At 46.4% G+C, this 16,020-nt stretch overlaps 1 long non-coding RNA gene across 1 annotated transcript in view; it reads left to right on the top strand.

Moving 5' to 3' along the window:
* Window positions 1-9,650, top strand: part of LOC146796523 (uncharacterized) — a 33,447-nt gene extending 23,797 nt beyond the window's left edge. The window contains exon 3 of the long non-coding RNA XR_014969625.1: window positions 5,976-9,650. This is a non-coding gene — a long non-coding RNA (uncharacterized LOC146796523). The remainder of the gene's footprint in view (window positions 1-5,975) is intronic.
* The last annotated feature ends 6,370 nt before the right edge of the window (window positions 9,651-16,020 follow it).

The raw sequence follows: 16,020 nt of genomic DNA, 5'->3' as shown, positions 1-16,020 counted from the left end.
AGCATCAATTCCGTCTTGGAGCCATTTAACTTTAGGGCTGAGCTGCACATCCACGTGTAGATCTTTTCAAGACACGTGTGCAGCCGGTCGGGATGGTGCGCCGACTGGGAGAGGCCTACCACCAGCTGAGTATCATCAGCATAACTGATGATTTTAATACCCAGCGGCAGTACCACACTCTCCAGGGGGGCCATGTAAACGTTAAATAAGGTAGGGCTCAATGAAGAGCCCTGTGGCACACCACACTGGAGAGGGGATGAAGATGATTTTTCCTGGCCTTCCCATACCTCAAATGAGCGACCTTCCAGGAAGGAAGCAAACCATTTGAGGGCCAGACCCGTGATCCCCACCCCCGACAGCCGTTGGAGAAGCACCTGATGGTCCACGGTGTCAAAAGCAGCGCTGAGATCCAGGAGGATCACTGCCACTGAACCCCCCGAATCCAGCATGCTCCTCGCATTCTCCACGACCGCCAGCAGGGCGGTGTCAGTCCCCTGACCGGGGCGAAAACCCGTTTGGGAGTCGCCCAGGAGGGAATTGGTTTCCAAGAAGTCCGAAAGGCGGCTGTTCACCAGCTTCTCAGCCACCTTACTGATACCCGGCAGCAAGGAGATAGGCCGAAAGTTAGCGAGATCGGCGGGATCGAGGTTGGGTTTTTTCAAAAGGGCCTTAACCACCGCCCCTTTCCAACTGGGGGGGACTACCCCCTGGACGAGAGACAGGTTTATCAGGTCCGTCACAGGGCCACCGATTGTAGATGACACCTGTTTGAGATATTTAATAGGTACTGGGTCTTTCGGGGAGCCGCTCTTCATAAACCTCAGAACCGCTAAAACTTCCTCCTTAGTGACCGGACCAAGGGAGGCCAGCTCCACCGATTGCAACTTAAGTTGGGAGGTGGAATTATCCTCCAAGGAAGAGACCTCACCTAGCCGGGGAAGGGAAGCCAATATATTGTCAATTTTGCTTTTAAAAAACGAGGCCAGTTCTATACATTTTTTGCGAGGGTCCTCGTGGAAAACCTGAGGATCGGAAACATTCAGTAGCTCCTTAATAACCCTGAATGACTCTTTAGAAGAGTTGGCCGCCAAGCCTATACGCTCTTCAAAGAATCCTGATTTTGCCACCCGAATAGCGGATTTATACCTGCTCAGGGCCGCACGATATTCTTTACGACTCGCCTCACTCCAGTCTCTCCTCCAGGACCGCTCTAGCCTCTTGCATCCCTTCCTCAGGGTTCTCAGTTCTGACGAATACCAAGGTGCAGAGCCCATTCTCTTCCCCCTCGTAAGTTGTTTCTTTTTGGGTAGGAGAGTGTCCAAAGAATCCACGAGCCAGGTATGAAGATTCGCATCAGCAACTATTGGGTTAGCTCCCAGAGGGGGCTGCGTGGCCTCCAGGTGTGCCACCCAGGTGTCAACTGGGAGCCTCGACCAGGCTCTCTCCAGGGTGTGAACCCGTGGGACCACCGCAGTTGGGCTATCGAATTGCCATGTCGCGGACACCAAAAAGTGGTCTGTCCAAGGCAGGGCAAGAGCCGGAGATGGAATAAGATGGTCCAGGTTGGAAAGTATGGGATCAAGCAGGTGGCCCTTCTCATGGGTCATGCCCGAGTTGGCCAAATTAATTCCGAAAGATTTAAGATCATCGAGCAAATCGACTCCCGCGGTATTGGTGGGGTCCTCAAGATGGATATTAAAATCCCCGAGGACAACAAAGTTGGCAGTTGAAGAGGCAAGGAGTGCAATAGTTTCAAGGAGAGAGTTAGGGAAGCTACCCAAGGGTCCAGGAGGGCGGTAAATCAACAAACCTACCAAAGACACTGTAGGTGACAACCGAAGGGAGAACTGTAAGCTCTCACAATCAGTCACCCCTCCATTCTGAATCTTACAAGCGAGCGTGTCTCTATAGAGAACTGCAATTCCTCCTCCCCTCCCTTTAGGTCTATCAAGATGGACCATGTGAAAGCCCGGGGGGAGTGCTCTGACCATGTCAGGACCAGAGCTGGGGGAGAGCCAGGTCTCAGTAAGATACAACACATCAAACTCGTGGTCTAGGATAAGTGAGTTAATTTCAATGGCATGGCTCGGCAAGGACCGGCAATTTAATAAAGCCATGGAAAGAACAGATTTCACAGCCACTGAATTGTGGCCGGAGGGGCAGGCTCTACACGGTAAAAACGGAATAGTTCCCATCTGTGCAAAGCTACAACTAATAGGGTGGGGCGGACGCAAAGTAAATAGGGCGTCCCTCCCATATCGAAACCTAGTAGTAAATGGCGCCACAGAGTCGGGCATGGTGGCAGGCCCTAGGCCCGTCCGGGCCCGGACGGGCACAGACGGGCTCAACTCTGGCGTAACTCCGGCGTCAATTCGGCGTCCCCGCAGCGCGTGACCGCGGCACGTTGGCATGGCTACCTATATACTGAACCAGCAAGGTAGAGAAAGGACTGACTGCGCGCTGCTTCCCCTCAACAAAGATGGCCGCCTCGAGAGAGGGCGAAGGACCTGCAAAGAGCGGTGAGTTGACCAATTAGGGTGCAAGCTAAGATGGCAGAGGTGGGGGTATGTGGGCCAGGCAGTTTTAAAACAAGGAATAAATGTCCTAAGTACAATAAAAAGAAATACAAAACGGGAGCTTAAAAACACGCGAGCTGGCACTCCACACACAGTTCTCCTAATAGCGCCACACGCTGATAAAGGACGCACTGAGCAGAGTTGCCTACCTATATACTGAACCAGCAAGGTAGAGAAAGGACTGACTGCGCGCTGCTTCCCCTCAACAAAGATGGCCGCCTCGAGAGAGGGCGAAGGACCCGCAAAGAGCGGTGAGTTGACCAATTAGGGTGCAAGCTAAGATGGCAGAGGTGGGGGTATGTGGGCCAGGCAGTTTTAAAACAAGGAATAAATGTCCTAAGTACAATAAAAAGAAATACAAAACGGGAGCTTAAAAACACGCGAGCTGGCACTCCACACACAGTTCTCCTAATAGCGCCACACGCTGATAAATTCCTATAGATCAGAACGGACCTTATGTTAATGCACATTTAATGGGCGCATCGGGTAAGTTTCTAGTTGACACCGGAGCTATGAACAGTTCTGTTTCACATGCCCTTGTCCCTGGGGCTGCTCTGTCTGGCCAAGATAATGTGTCCGTAGGTTTCTCTGGAACTCCGGTGGTGAGCCCCATTTCCCAACCTCTTTCTTTCGCTTTGGGTCCTATTTCTATTGAGTCACCATTCCTTCTCACCTCGCAATGTGGGGAGAATTTGTTAGGCATAGATTTACTGAAAAGGTTGTATGCTCGCATATATTGTTCCCCCGACGGTGTCTATTTGACTGTCCGAGCCCCTTCGGTGCAGTACTTTTCTAAGACGGACACTTTGCCCCCTGAATTTACAGAGATTCTAAAAACCCTTTGGGCCACCGGGAACACTGATATGGGTCTGTTACGAATACACCCAATATCAATTACCTTGAAGGAGAATGCTCAGTTACCGAAAATTCCGCAGTACAAAATTGCCCCTGCTGGTGAAGGAGCTTTGTTGTCCATTATTCAGGATCTAATCCGATCTGGGGTGGTGGAAGAGACAACCTCCAACATATGTAATAGCCCCATTCTTCCTATTCTTAAGCGGGCCCCTATAGATGGCAACCCTGATTATGTAGACACATATCGTTTTGTGATTGATTTGCGAGAAATAAACAAGATCGTGGTACCTCAGTATCCCGTGGTACCTGATATAACCACCATATTGACCATGATTCCTCCTACAGCTCGATATTTCTCGGTTATTGATTTGAAAAACGCTTTCTTCAGCATCCCCATTCATCCCGATAGCCGATATCTTTGCGGCTTCTCATTAGCTGGTCGCAGCTTCAGATTGTGTCGCGCTCCTCAGGGCTATACAGGAAGCCCTAGTATTTATAGTCAAGCACTCAAAACCCTGTTGGATACTCTAATCTTGCCTGATGGTAATGTATTGTTGCAATATGTAGACGATCTATTGGTGGCTTTGGATACTGAGCAGGGTTGCCGAGATGCTACTGTTCGATTGTTGCGGCATTTGGCTGACCATGGCAATAAGGTATCTTTGTCCAAATTTCAATATTGTCGACCGGAGGTGACCTATTTAGGTCATCTCCTGTCAAAGGAGGGAAGGCGTCTAACTCCTGATCGTATAACAGCTATATCTAACATGTCTGTCCCTTGCACGCAACGTGATGTCCGCGTTTTCCTTGGCATAACCTCTTACTGTCGCCAGTGGATTCCTAACTTTTCCCTTTTGACTAAACCCTTGCTATACCTGACAACTAAGGATGTGCATGAACCTTTACATTGGACTGTTGAATGTCAGGAGGCTTTTGTCTCTCTGAAATCTGCTTTGTGTTCTGCTCCTGTGCTTGGCACTCCTGATTACCGGAAGCCTTTTACACTCTACGTGCATGAGGTGGACGGTTGCTCGCTTTCTGTGTTAACACAGGGTTTTGGTGGTAAGCAAAAACCTTGTGCATACTTTTCGGCGGTATTGGATAATGTTGCCAGAGCGCTTCCCTCACGGTGATGGTGCCTCACGCTGTGGATGTATTACTAAACAGAACCAATACGCAGCACTTAGCTAGTGCGCGTCTTACAGGATATGAGTTGACCCTATTTGCCCCCCATATCACAATCAAGAGATGTGCCACTCTGAACCCCGCCACGTTACTACCCCTCCCTACGGAAGAGCAAGACCAGGACATACATGACTGTATGTTTCGGACAGAGGAAGAAACGAAGGGACGGATAGACCTGACAGACACTCCCTTATCTGATCCACAAGGGGAGTTGTATGTCGATGGCTCATGTTTTAAGTTACCGAATGGCACTACCACATCTGCCTATGCGATTACCACTCTTCAAACTGTAGTTGAAACGGCCAAGGTTCCTTATCAATCTGCCCAGGCTGCCGAGTTAGTAGCCTTGCTTCGAGCTTGTGAAGGTTTGAGAGTGAATGTCCACACCGATAGCCAATACGCTTTCGGTGTAGCACATAACTTTGGAAGGTTATAAGCAGAAAGGGGTTTCCTTACTTCGCATGGCCAGAAGATAAGGAACGGCCCGTTGGTTTTGAGACTGTTGACTGCCCTGACCTTGCCAAAGGAAATTGCTGTGGGATCGACCTGTCAGACAAGTGTAGGTGGTTACTGCCAAATGCATTTGTGAATGTGATAGTATCCATGGCACACGGTCCTGCGCATATAGGCGTTAAGGGCATTTGTGCAGTGCTAGATTCCGTGTGGTACAACACCAATATTAATAAAACTGCAACACATTTGGTTCAGAATTGTATGATCTGTTTACAGCATAATCCAGGAGGTAGGGTTCCTGTACTGAAAGGGAATTTTGCGCCCCCCACCTTACCCTTTGAGGTGTTACAAATGGATTTTATTCAATTAGAACGGGTAAATAATCTCAAATATGTTCTAGTAGTGGTTTGCGCATTTAGTAAATGGGTAGAAGCATACCCCACCAAGGAGAATACCGCTCTGGCCACAGCTAAAGCTCTAGTAAAGGAATTTTTCCCTCGCTATGGGTTGCCACGTGTAATTTGGAGTGACAATGGGAAACATTTCAATGCCAACCTTATAGAGCACATTTGTAGTGGTTTATCCATTAGGCAAAAGTTTCATGCTGCACGTCGCCCCCAATCAGCAGGGTTGGTGGAAAAGTATAACGGGATTTTAAAGTTGAAATTGGCTAAACTGCAAGACACCACGGGGTTGAAATGGCCTGACCTCCTACCCCTAGAATTATTGTCTGTAAGAACCACTCCCCACTCTCGTTCTGGAATATCACCATATGAGGTGATATTTGGTAGGCCCGCTAATATATGGGGTGTACCGAGACCAAAATCCTTTAGGGACATTGAGTACCCAATGTTGACAGATTATCTTTATGCATTAACCAAAGATCTTCGTTCCATTCATCAACAGATATCAGCGGTATTGCAGCCCCTGCCGGAGGGTCCTGGACATCGTCTTGAACCTGGACAGTGGGTCTTGATCCGGAACTACCAGCGAAAATCGAGTCTGGATCCGCGATGGACCAGACCTCATCAGATCCTCCTTTCCACAAGAACGGCTGTCAAAGTTGAAGGGAAGCGGCACTGGATTCACGTGTCACATTTGAAAAGAGTTCCTCTCCCGTTGCCAGACGACCTGCAGGATAATAGTGAAGGGTCAGCGCATGACTGTGAGCAGCACATTGAAAATTCCTGTCTCTCTGAAGCCCGAGAAGAAGTGAACGGGCTGGAGGGAGGTACAGTGAGTCCAAAAACACCTACGACCGGCTCTGCTCCCGGTAATGTTGTATCCGACCCAAGAGATCATACTTCCCGTATTACAGTTGATCCCGCTGTGCCCACTCTCTTCCCTGATCCCCGAACACCTGGTCATGTCCGCTATAACCTGCGGCCCTGACAGAGAGCAAAGATACCAGGTTCAGTCTCGAGAAAGTGCAGAGAGACTTGAATAAATCCTGGTATATTCTAAGAGAACACTGGACTGAACTAGTTGAGAGCTCTGAACTTTCGGTAAAGCTCTGTTCAGAAAGAAAATAGAGACATAGATTGATTAAGTGGGGCCCAGGTGCAGTTTGTTTTCAGTAAAGAGCTGCGTCAAGTGCAGCTCCAACGCGAGAAGGTTTTGCAATTTTTCTGTTTTGATATTTTCTTTTTTGATGAACGATAGGAGTCTGCCTGTGAGGCTCTAAACGGACACAGGAAAGAAGCACCCTCTGGCAGGTTGCACTGCAAGTAGGCCTATTCCTCTATATTTGGACTTTTAGCGAGAAGGATCCCTGTGCTCGTTTTGTTCCTGAGGAGGAGCAACCTATAGCTCCACGCCCCCTGCACCCCTATATGCCTATGTTTTCTACTTGGAGCTTGCGTATTAAGATAGTATTCATAGTTATAATACCTGTATCACTAGTAGCATGTTTAGGAGTATTCATTTATTTGGAATGTCGTCACCCTCTACACACCCTGGTGCCTTCTACTCCTGCCCCTGAAGAACATCTTTTTCATACATTCGCCCCGCATAAGGAAAGACATCGTCAGGCATATGTAAAGAATGCTTTTATTGAAATGTTGCACCAGACCCATAGTTCGACTAATACTACAGACTGCTGGGTCTGTGACCTCCTCCCCTCAGTTATGCACAAGCATGATCTTTTCATTTCAATGCTCTTGTCATATCTAGGCAGTTGTGTAGCATGGTTTAAATTGCTGTCGATGATATATACGCACTATACTGTTGATGAGCACCGATTTTCTGAAAAGGACTACAAAATGATTCTAACATATATAGAAGTACATCAGGGATTCACTCCGAATGAAGCTGGTACAGATGGTACTCTAGACCCCACTGCTTGCATGAATGAGTATACTGCATACGCAAATGACACTTGGTTAAAGGATGAAGTATTGGATTTTATGTCTTTTAATTTCACTGAGTATTTTAAATATTTTCAGGAACGAAATGTATCAAATGATAAGGTTATTCCGGTCCCGGTATTGAATGCGTCATCTTCCTTTTGTATACATGGCACTGGTCATTTAGCAGTTGGATTTAGTAAATGCAATTATACGTACAGACTATGAACATTCAGTAGCCCGCCGATGCTCACTCCTCCGAATGTATACTTTGTATGTGGGGAAAATGCATACACGTGGCTCCCCAGAGGATGGTCAGGTAGATGTTACTTGTCCTTCCTATACCCCCCAGTCTATATAGCCCCTTCTGACTATCATAAGACTCATTCACTGAACCGGCGAAGCTTAGGAAAACGAGCTACCACGGGGGATGCCACTGATCAGACCGATCCTCCCGCGCAACACTTTGTGGACATAATGAAAGGAGTCTTGCCAATATGGGGGCCCATTTTGACCAGTAAAGAAATTCGAAGATTATCTAGGGTAGTAGAGGGAGTAGTGAATATCACTGCCGGAATATTAACCAACATAACTGTTGAGCTTCAGGCGACCCGGCTCGTAACGCTTCAAAATCGCATGGTTTTAGACGTTATCTTAGCTGATCGGGGAGGAGCATGCAGAGTGATTGGCAGTTCTTGCTGTGTGTATATACCTGACTCCGCCCCCTCTATGCATTTAGCCATCCAAAAACTGCACCGTTTAGCATCTGAAATTCATACAGATACCGGTACCTGGTCTCTTTCTAGCTGGTTCTGGGGCCTCTTTGCTACTTGGGGATGGAAATTGATCATGATCCTTTTGGGTATATCCGGTTTCCTTTTCACCTGTTGTGTCTGCATACAATGTGGACCTGCCTGCTGTTCCTATTGCACAAATCGACTCCTTCTTGCCCTTCCCGAATCTAAACCACGTTCAGCTAAGATAGGCACTCAGCTAGTACAGAAGGAGATATATGACATGATGCAAATAGATGAGGGCATCTTTGAAGATTAAGGTAGTATGTTAGCTACATCATGCTAAAAAGGGCCGATCTGAAGGATAAAAATCATTTATTCCGTTTATTAGCACCATGTAAAGTTAGCATAATGTATCTATGACGGTGTTCTGATCCCATAAACGTCTATTGATATGTCCTAGAAGAAACGCGTTCTGTTGTTCCTTCTTACACGACAAAAAGGGCCGAAAACCATACTGTAGCCATCTTGGTTTGCGATAGACCATGTGTCAGATCACGTGGTTTCCTTTAGCAACCATCTTCATGATTTAGCTCGTACCAGCCCAGAGACAGGTTAGCGGTATTTACAGCTGAGGCCCAAGGTCACATCTGCTGTAGGGAGTATCAAGCAAATTCCTTCAGGCCCTGGGACGAAAAGGGAGTAACCCTGCCGACCTCCTCTGTATAGATAGCAACCTTTTGTGTAAGGCAGAAACCCAACACTGTATGAGCTCATCCAGGAGCCCATGGACTAACTGGTACTTTTCCACTTGTATGGCTTTGTATGCTGAATCTGTTATGTATATAAGTGTGGTTTTGTCAAGGAGACTTCAGTCTTCCTCGGCGCACCTGATGGGTGAGGATCGATGAGGCTCCTCTGCGTAGAGTTCTGCTTTGGCCAATAAAGCTTCTGAACCTTCTCCGTTGCCGACTGACTTATTCATAATATATATATTGCGGGCCACTGGTAAGTGTGGCCCTTGGGATTTTGTATGAGTACTTCACCGCTCTTTACGGTCTTTGTACGCCCTGAGGAAGGTGGTACCCGAATTAGGGTGTGGTCACCGAAACGCACGTTGGCGCATCTAATGAGGCTCTCCCCCTACAATTTCTTCTGTTTGTTCTATAAAAATTGAAATTGTATTTGAAATTATATATATCATATATATATATTTTTTAAAAATCTATGTACGATTACACACTGTACTGAATATCTATATATTGATTTTTTAACCTTTTGCATGTGGGACCTCTATGTTCATTTGAGCTATTGTCGGTATAAGTGAGATGTATGAATTGATGGTGTTGTATGACTTTGGTGTGAGTTTGAGAGTGTGTTGTGAATGACTTTATATGGGACCTTTCTTTGTATTTTGATTCATGTTGTTGCACATATAACGCTTTGTTACTTTTATGCATTATTATTAATGTTTCCATATCATTATTTTGGAACTGATCAAGTCTGACCGCAATATAACATGAAAAATAAAATTTTGTTTGTTGGTCTAATCAGAGTGTCAATGTCTCAATAGATGATACTGTGTACATATTGAAACATACAGGTAGAGAAATATTCTTTTTCTTGGTGTGGAGAGCTGGGCACGTTCTTTCACATGCTATGGTCTTGCCCAGAAATACAGATCTATTTGTCCAAACTAATAGCAGTGTTGACAGAAGTGGCAGGCGTACCAGTATCACTGGACGCTAAGTGGCTGCTGCTGGGGATATCTGTTGAGGAAAAATGGACAGGGAAAATAGGCACCTGGCTGGGGGTGGCGGCAGTGGTGGCAAAGCTTAACCTAGCGAGAATGTGGGGAGCAAATAGGCCCCCAAAGATAAAGGATTGGAAGAAAGATCTGGACTGGTGCCAGCAGGCTGAGCAGAAAATTTATAAGGCCAGGGGGCAGTGCAGAAGTTTGAGAAAATATGGGGCCACTGGATGCAATACCGGGGAATAATTAATCCACTAGAGATGGGGGTGGGAGGGGAGACTGGAACTCTGGGAGGGAGGTAAAAGGGAGGGGAAGCTGATTTTATCCCTGCTTTTATAAGGGTTGAACTTGCCACTAATTGATTTTGTATTGTATAGTGGGTCTCCTGCGAGGAATGTGGAAAGGTGATCCTTGCGACTGCTATGTATCTTGACCAACTACAAAATAAAAAATAAAAATAAAAAAAAGCATTCTTGATCCCTCTAGCCAGCATCATTTGCTCTCACAATATCAACGTCCTCTCCTACGCCAATGAGACACAACTCATTCTCTCCCTCACAAACAAGACACCCTGTACCAGGATTAAGTTTAATGCCTGCATGACTGAAATCACACACTGGATGAAGACCCACTTTCTAAAGGTAAACACCTACAAGACCGAAATCATGATCTTCGGGAGGAGCACATCACCCTGGGGCTCCACAGGGGGACAACAGAACTAGGGCCAACACCCAACCCCACTACCCACTCCAAGAACCTTTGTATCATCATCAACAGCAAACTTGACATGTCCGCCCAAGTAAATGCCATCACCGCATCATGCCACCGTACCTTGAAGATGCTGAGTAAGATTTTCAAATGGCTCCTAATCAGTACCCTGAAAACCATCATGCACGCCCTGGTCACAAGCAAGCTAGACAATAGGAATGTCCTATATGTCGGGATCAACAAAAAAAAACTCACCAGATGTCTGCAGACCATTCAAAACTCTGCAGTCAGAATTACTCTCAACCTCCCACGCCGCACTCACATCACACCACACCTGAAGGAGCTCCACTGGCTCCCCATTCTCAAATGAGCACAATTCAAACTCCTCACCCACACTTTCAAGGTACTGCATAACCCAGGCCCAGCATACTCCAACAATCGCATCTGCTTTCGCAAACCGTCCAGAGACCTCTGCTCAGCTGGTCTCCTACTTGCACAGATCCCACACATACAGAAAACCAGATCTGTCATTGAATGCCATGCCGATACACATCAGGACATCCTCTTCACTTCTTGAGTTTCGCAAGAAGCTGAAAACCTGGCTGTCTGAGTAGTACCATAAGGCCCTAGGTGTGGCTAGGCTCGCACATGCTCAGCACCGGGATACCCTCCCGTGTGATAGTGCGCTATACAAATCTGCATAACATAATACAGTTCATTTGATTAATAAAAAATAATGCTACGTTTGCTAGATAGGAAGGGTGGGGCTGTGTGAAGATGAAAGATCCATTTGAAACTTCAGTTCCAGGTAACAAAAGCGAAGCATTACGTATGGGAGATTTGAAACTCCAATTCAATTCAAAACAAGAATGAGGTGTTTGCATAACAGGCAGACCAGCGTGGGGTGACAATTGTATATCTGCAATACTCAAAACAGTGACTTCAAGACTATAATGTTACCTAAATTAGCCAAAAGGGCAGGGGTAAGGGGGCAGAATGGAACTGGTGGGTGGTTTAGAGTGCCCATTTAGACTCCTGCATGATGTGACGAAGCCAGAATTGTGCTGAGCTTTGCAATATTTTGAGAGGTACTCCGCGACGAGTGGCCCCAAGACGTAAGTTGGATATCCGTAAACAACATCGAGCAGTGATGCAGCTTGTGGCCGCTTCTACACTGAGAGGCTAGGACACTGAAACTGACAGCCATTTGATTTCAGACAGCTCAAAGCCCACCAATCACAAGGTCATTACATCATGGCACACATACATATTTAGGCCACTAGTCTGTGCTTGGTCCTGTAACAGCACATGCTCAAATGTTAATGTCTAAAGAAGCGAAAGTGTAGAATCATGTGATTAGATTTTAGGCATCAGTGGAGGTCCTTGCGGCATCGAAGGACGACCTACTAGTAGATCATGGTTAGTCGCCATATAGTGAAAAGGAGCAGATTATCTCAATGATTCACATGCCAAAAACTTTATTTCATACCCCCAGATCCAGCAAAAGGATGTTGGATGACACGGATTATGCCTATGAAATGTACAGCCTACTCCTCACCTTGGAACCACCTGCAAGTCTCCATCGACTGTTCTGACAACAATAATTTGAGCCCTGGAGAAAGCAAGCAAGAAGTAATGGACGAGGAAATTTAAGTTAAAGACCTAACTGCTGCACAGTGCTTGTGTATACATTTTGTCACCGGCCAATAATGTTAATACGGGAAACATTTGGTATTAACACCACAACCGAAGCCACCACCCATCACTATGATCAAAGTACGCTATTGTAACTTGTGCACAATGATAATGGATGCAAGCTTCTCACCTGCCTGCCCAGTGAAAGTGGTGAATAAAACTCCTCAAATCAAATCTTTTGTGTGAAATTTCCACTCATAGGGTTGTCGGGAGAAGCATTTCACCACCGGTACTGTGTTCATTCAATGTGCAGGCAATGAGAAGTCTGGGGCGATCATGTGTACCTCATTTCTGATAGTCAATATCAAGTCACACATTGAGGAGGGTTAGAAAAAACAACTACAGCAGCTCCTGTGACGTAGCTACTACAACTGGTCAGTGGCCATTCATGAATTCTAGGAAGTCCCGGGGGTCAAACAAAATTCAGGTCTAAAAGCACAGATTTGACTAGCAATAGGCACATGGTCAGTGCACTAATGGGCCACCTAAGGTTCTCAGAAGCAATTGAACAATCTGAGAAATAGCACATAAAACATGATACCGAGCAACAGATAATATTTGGAGCCACCTTTGCTAAAGAACAAGCGTGTAAGAACTTCAAGGCAACCAAAATAGCTGTTGCAGATACGTTGCCAGATGGTGTACGAGACCTTCTTTAAGCAATTCATTATTCTAGTCATGAAGTCCCCAGACCGAGTGTATCTAAGACAGGTTCAGGAGTGCTATACCCATTTCGTATTCACGATAAAGCATGAACTGCATCACAAATCATCCATTACAAGCAAATCTATTGTATCTAGGTCGAAAAAGTGACATCAATCATACTTCCTGCACCTACGTTCACCTACATTCAGCTTTCGGGAGCGGAGGAAATTCCCTTTCACCGCAGATTTGTGGAATAGTAGTCAAACAACGGGGTCATCTTTCCTTCCAGTGCTTGAAGTGTGGGCTACAGCGTGGGCACGGCTGGGTATGGGCACAGCTAGCTTTGATAACTTGACTGTTGAGTGGTGCCATTCTATTGTTGTCTTTGGTGTTGTTGTGGAATGGTGGAAGGTCACTTGGAAAGAATTAAAGCAGGATCCAGTGTGAGAAGCTTGGGAGATCCTTGGAGGACTGAAAGCTATTGGATGCATGAACATCAATAAGAACAAGCATTGGGGTAGCCAATAAGTCATGCAGTGCCCAGCAGCCTTTTGCCATTTGTCAATGCTTCTTTTGTTTTGTCATGGTATTTCCAAAAATGTATTGTTGGTGAAGCTGCTGGGCCCTCACCAACCTAAATAACATTGACTAAAAGCAAGCATTTTTGTCTCAAAAAGCACACATTATCATTGCAGCTCCTGGTATATACTGGAACATCTTTGTGTGGATGTGCTCCTTGTGAAAGGGCAGAAGGACCTCACGCACAGTGATGTTAGCCAATGGCTGAAGGGGGTTGACCCACTGTCCCACAATGAATGCAGTAGTTGCTGAAAGAAACACATGAATGACACAATAACAGACCAATCGAGGAAGAGGGCAAGCTGAAAGTCAGTATAAGTACATCATACATCTAATTTTAGTAAAATCAAAAGGTCTTGGCTAATGCCAGACCTAAAAAGCCAGGAAAAAGCAGCAACTGCTTGCTGTTTGTCCCCTCTGGTACTTCTATTGCTATCTGATACTGATCAGACACACATATTGCTTTGGTGGTATTCAAAACATGGCTCATCAGTTCAATCCTGCAATGGAAATTTAAGATGCTCTTATGTGACCCAACGATCCTCAGGAGTTATCAGAGTCCTCTTCCTCACCGCTTTCATCTGAATCTGTCGACGTGGAGAGTGAATATCTAATTTCTGGTATCTTCAAACACTTTTCCATCCGACCTGACCTCTTTTACTCTCCTTTCCTCATCAGACATATCTTTTAACTATGCAGATGTTGTGAGTGCTCTCTGTGAGATTCAGGGGCATATTTATGAGAAGCTTGCGTCACGTTTGCACCACTCAAAGTGGTACATGCATGATATAAGCCTCTAAGTCAGATTTATGAAGCCATGCACAGCCACTTTGTTTGGCTTTGATGGCTTGATAAATCTGGAGTAAGGCAACGCAGTGCAAATCGATACGTTGCCTTACTCTGCGCAAGGCAGGCGTTCCCTGGGCATTGCAGTGGGTGTTCCCATGCAAGTCCCATGGTTTCAGGCGCATTTCCAGATTTACCAAAGCTGGTAAACCAGGGAATGCGCCAAAAAGATACGCCTCCCTAGGTGAGGCACAACAAGGAGAAATATCTTTATTTCTCCTTGTTTCTTTACCCCTTCTATGTGTGTTACATTCTGCAGCACACATAGAAAGAGGAAAACACCTGTATAGTTTGTTTTTGTGCAGGAAGATGCCCCTTCCTGTACAAAAACAATCCTGCCTACAACACAGACACCCTTGCACCATGGTGCAAGGGTGCATGTGTTGGTGCTAGGCTGCCAAAATGGCGCTAGCACAGGGGGAAAAGGACAGGAATGCACCTTTTTACTTGAAAACTGTCCATTCCTGCCCTTTCTCATGGACGCAGGGCAGCGCAGCAAGGTGACTTGTTGCGCTGCCCTGCGCCACTATTTTCACTCATATGCCCCTCAATGTATTGCTATATGCCGTTTACCCAATACCGAGCCCAGCACATCAGATTTATATGGTATTTTACACTGGGTAGGCTTTGGGATAAGCCCTAAAATACAAAGCTAGATCATTGACAGAATATCGGAAACACAAATATCGTGTGGACAGAATATCGTGTCAAAAATATTGAGGACCAAAATATCGAGAAGGTAAGTGCAAATAAATAAGTATAGATTTCCTATTCTTAAATCCACGTATCTTGAAGATATAAAAACAATCAAGGTACATATATGTGGAGTTATAGCGTGGCTGGGACGTTGGGGCGTGGCTTGGACGGCAGAGCTAATGGCTGCCTGGTCTTGCCAATGCACCGTAACGGAGCTAGCGGGGGGAGAATACTTCGGTAATAGCAAGGCACACAAGAAAAAGAATACATCCTGGGCCGTCGGAACGTCTACGCCGAAGAATGATACCACCGCTGAGAGGCATGAGAGCTCGCGAAGACGAGGAAAGATAAGAATGCGGAACCTCTTTGCGTAAGACTGAGACGACCAAGATGGCACCCATGGGAAGCAATGGAAGAAACTGATCCTAGCAACGCACTCAACGCGACAACGAGGAGCGGAACCTGCCAAAACACCTCAGGAGAGGACGGCATCTTCAGCAGATAGAAACAAGACTGCTCGCAATATCGGAGGTGAGCGGGGGCAAGCGGGGGGAGCAAACGCACGGTTAAAAACACAGTGTGAGCGGTACGGATCTGAAAGCCCCCCCTGTCCACAAGGAGCGCGCATACCGGGCCTACCCCCTCCTAACGTACACTGCCCTGAGAAGGCAAGACGGCAGGACAAAGCCGAGTACAGCAAAATCAAGGGGGGGGGTGAACGGTGAACGGCGAGGCGGAGGGAGAGACAAAATGGCAGCGGGTGGAAACAACAAGAGGAAAGGAAAGCGAAACGAATGCAAGCGATAGCAAACAAAGGAGGAGACAGGGGAGAAAAACCCAGGACTTACCGCAAACAGTGAATAAACGGAGAGTAAACAGTGAATACGGGAGACCCAAGGCCAGCAGAGCTGAGGGTAACGGTAACAAACCACTACAAAGAAAATAAGACG

Source organism: Triturus cristatus, chromosome 10, assembly GCF_964204655.1.
Source record: "Triturus cristatus chromosome 10, aTriCri1.1, whole genome shotgun sequence".
NCBI classification, from domain to species: domain Eukaryota; kingdom Metazoa; phylum Chordata; class Amphibia; order Caudata; family Salamandridae; genus Triturus; species Triturus cristatus.
Note: the sequence above shows the minus strand (reverse complement) of the source record. Positions and strands in the feature narration are given on the sequence as shown.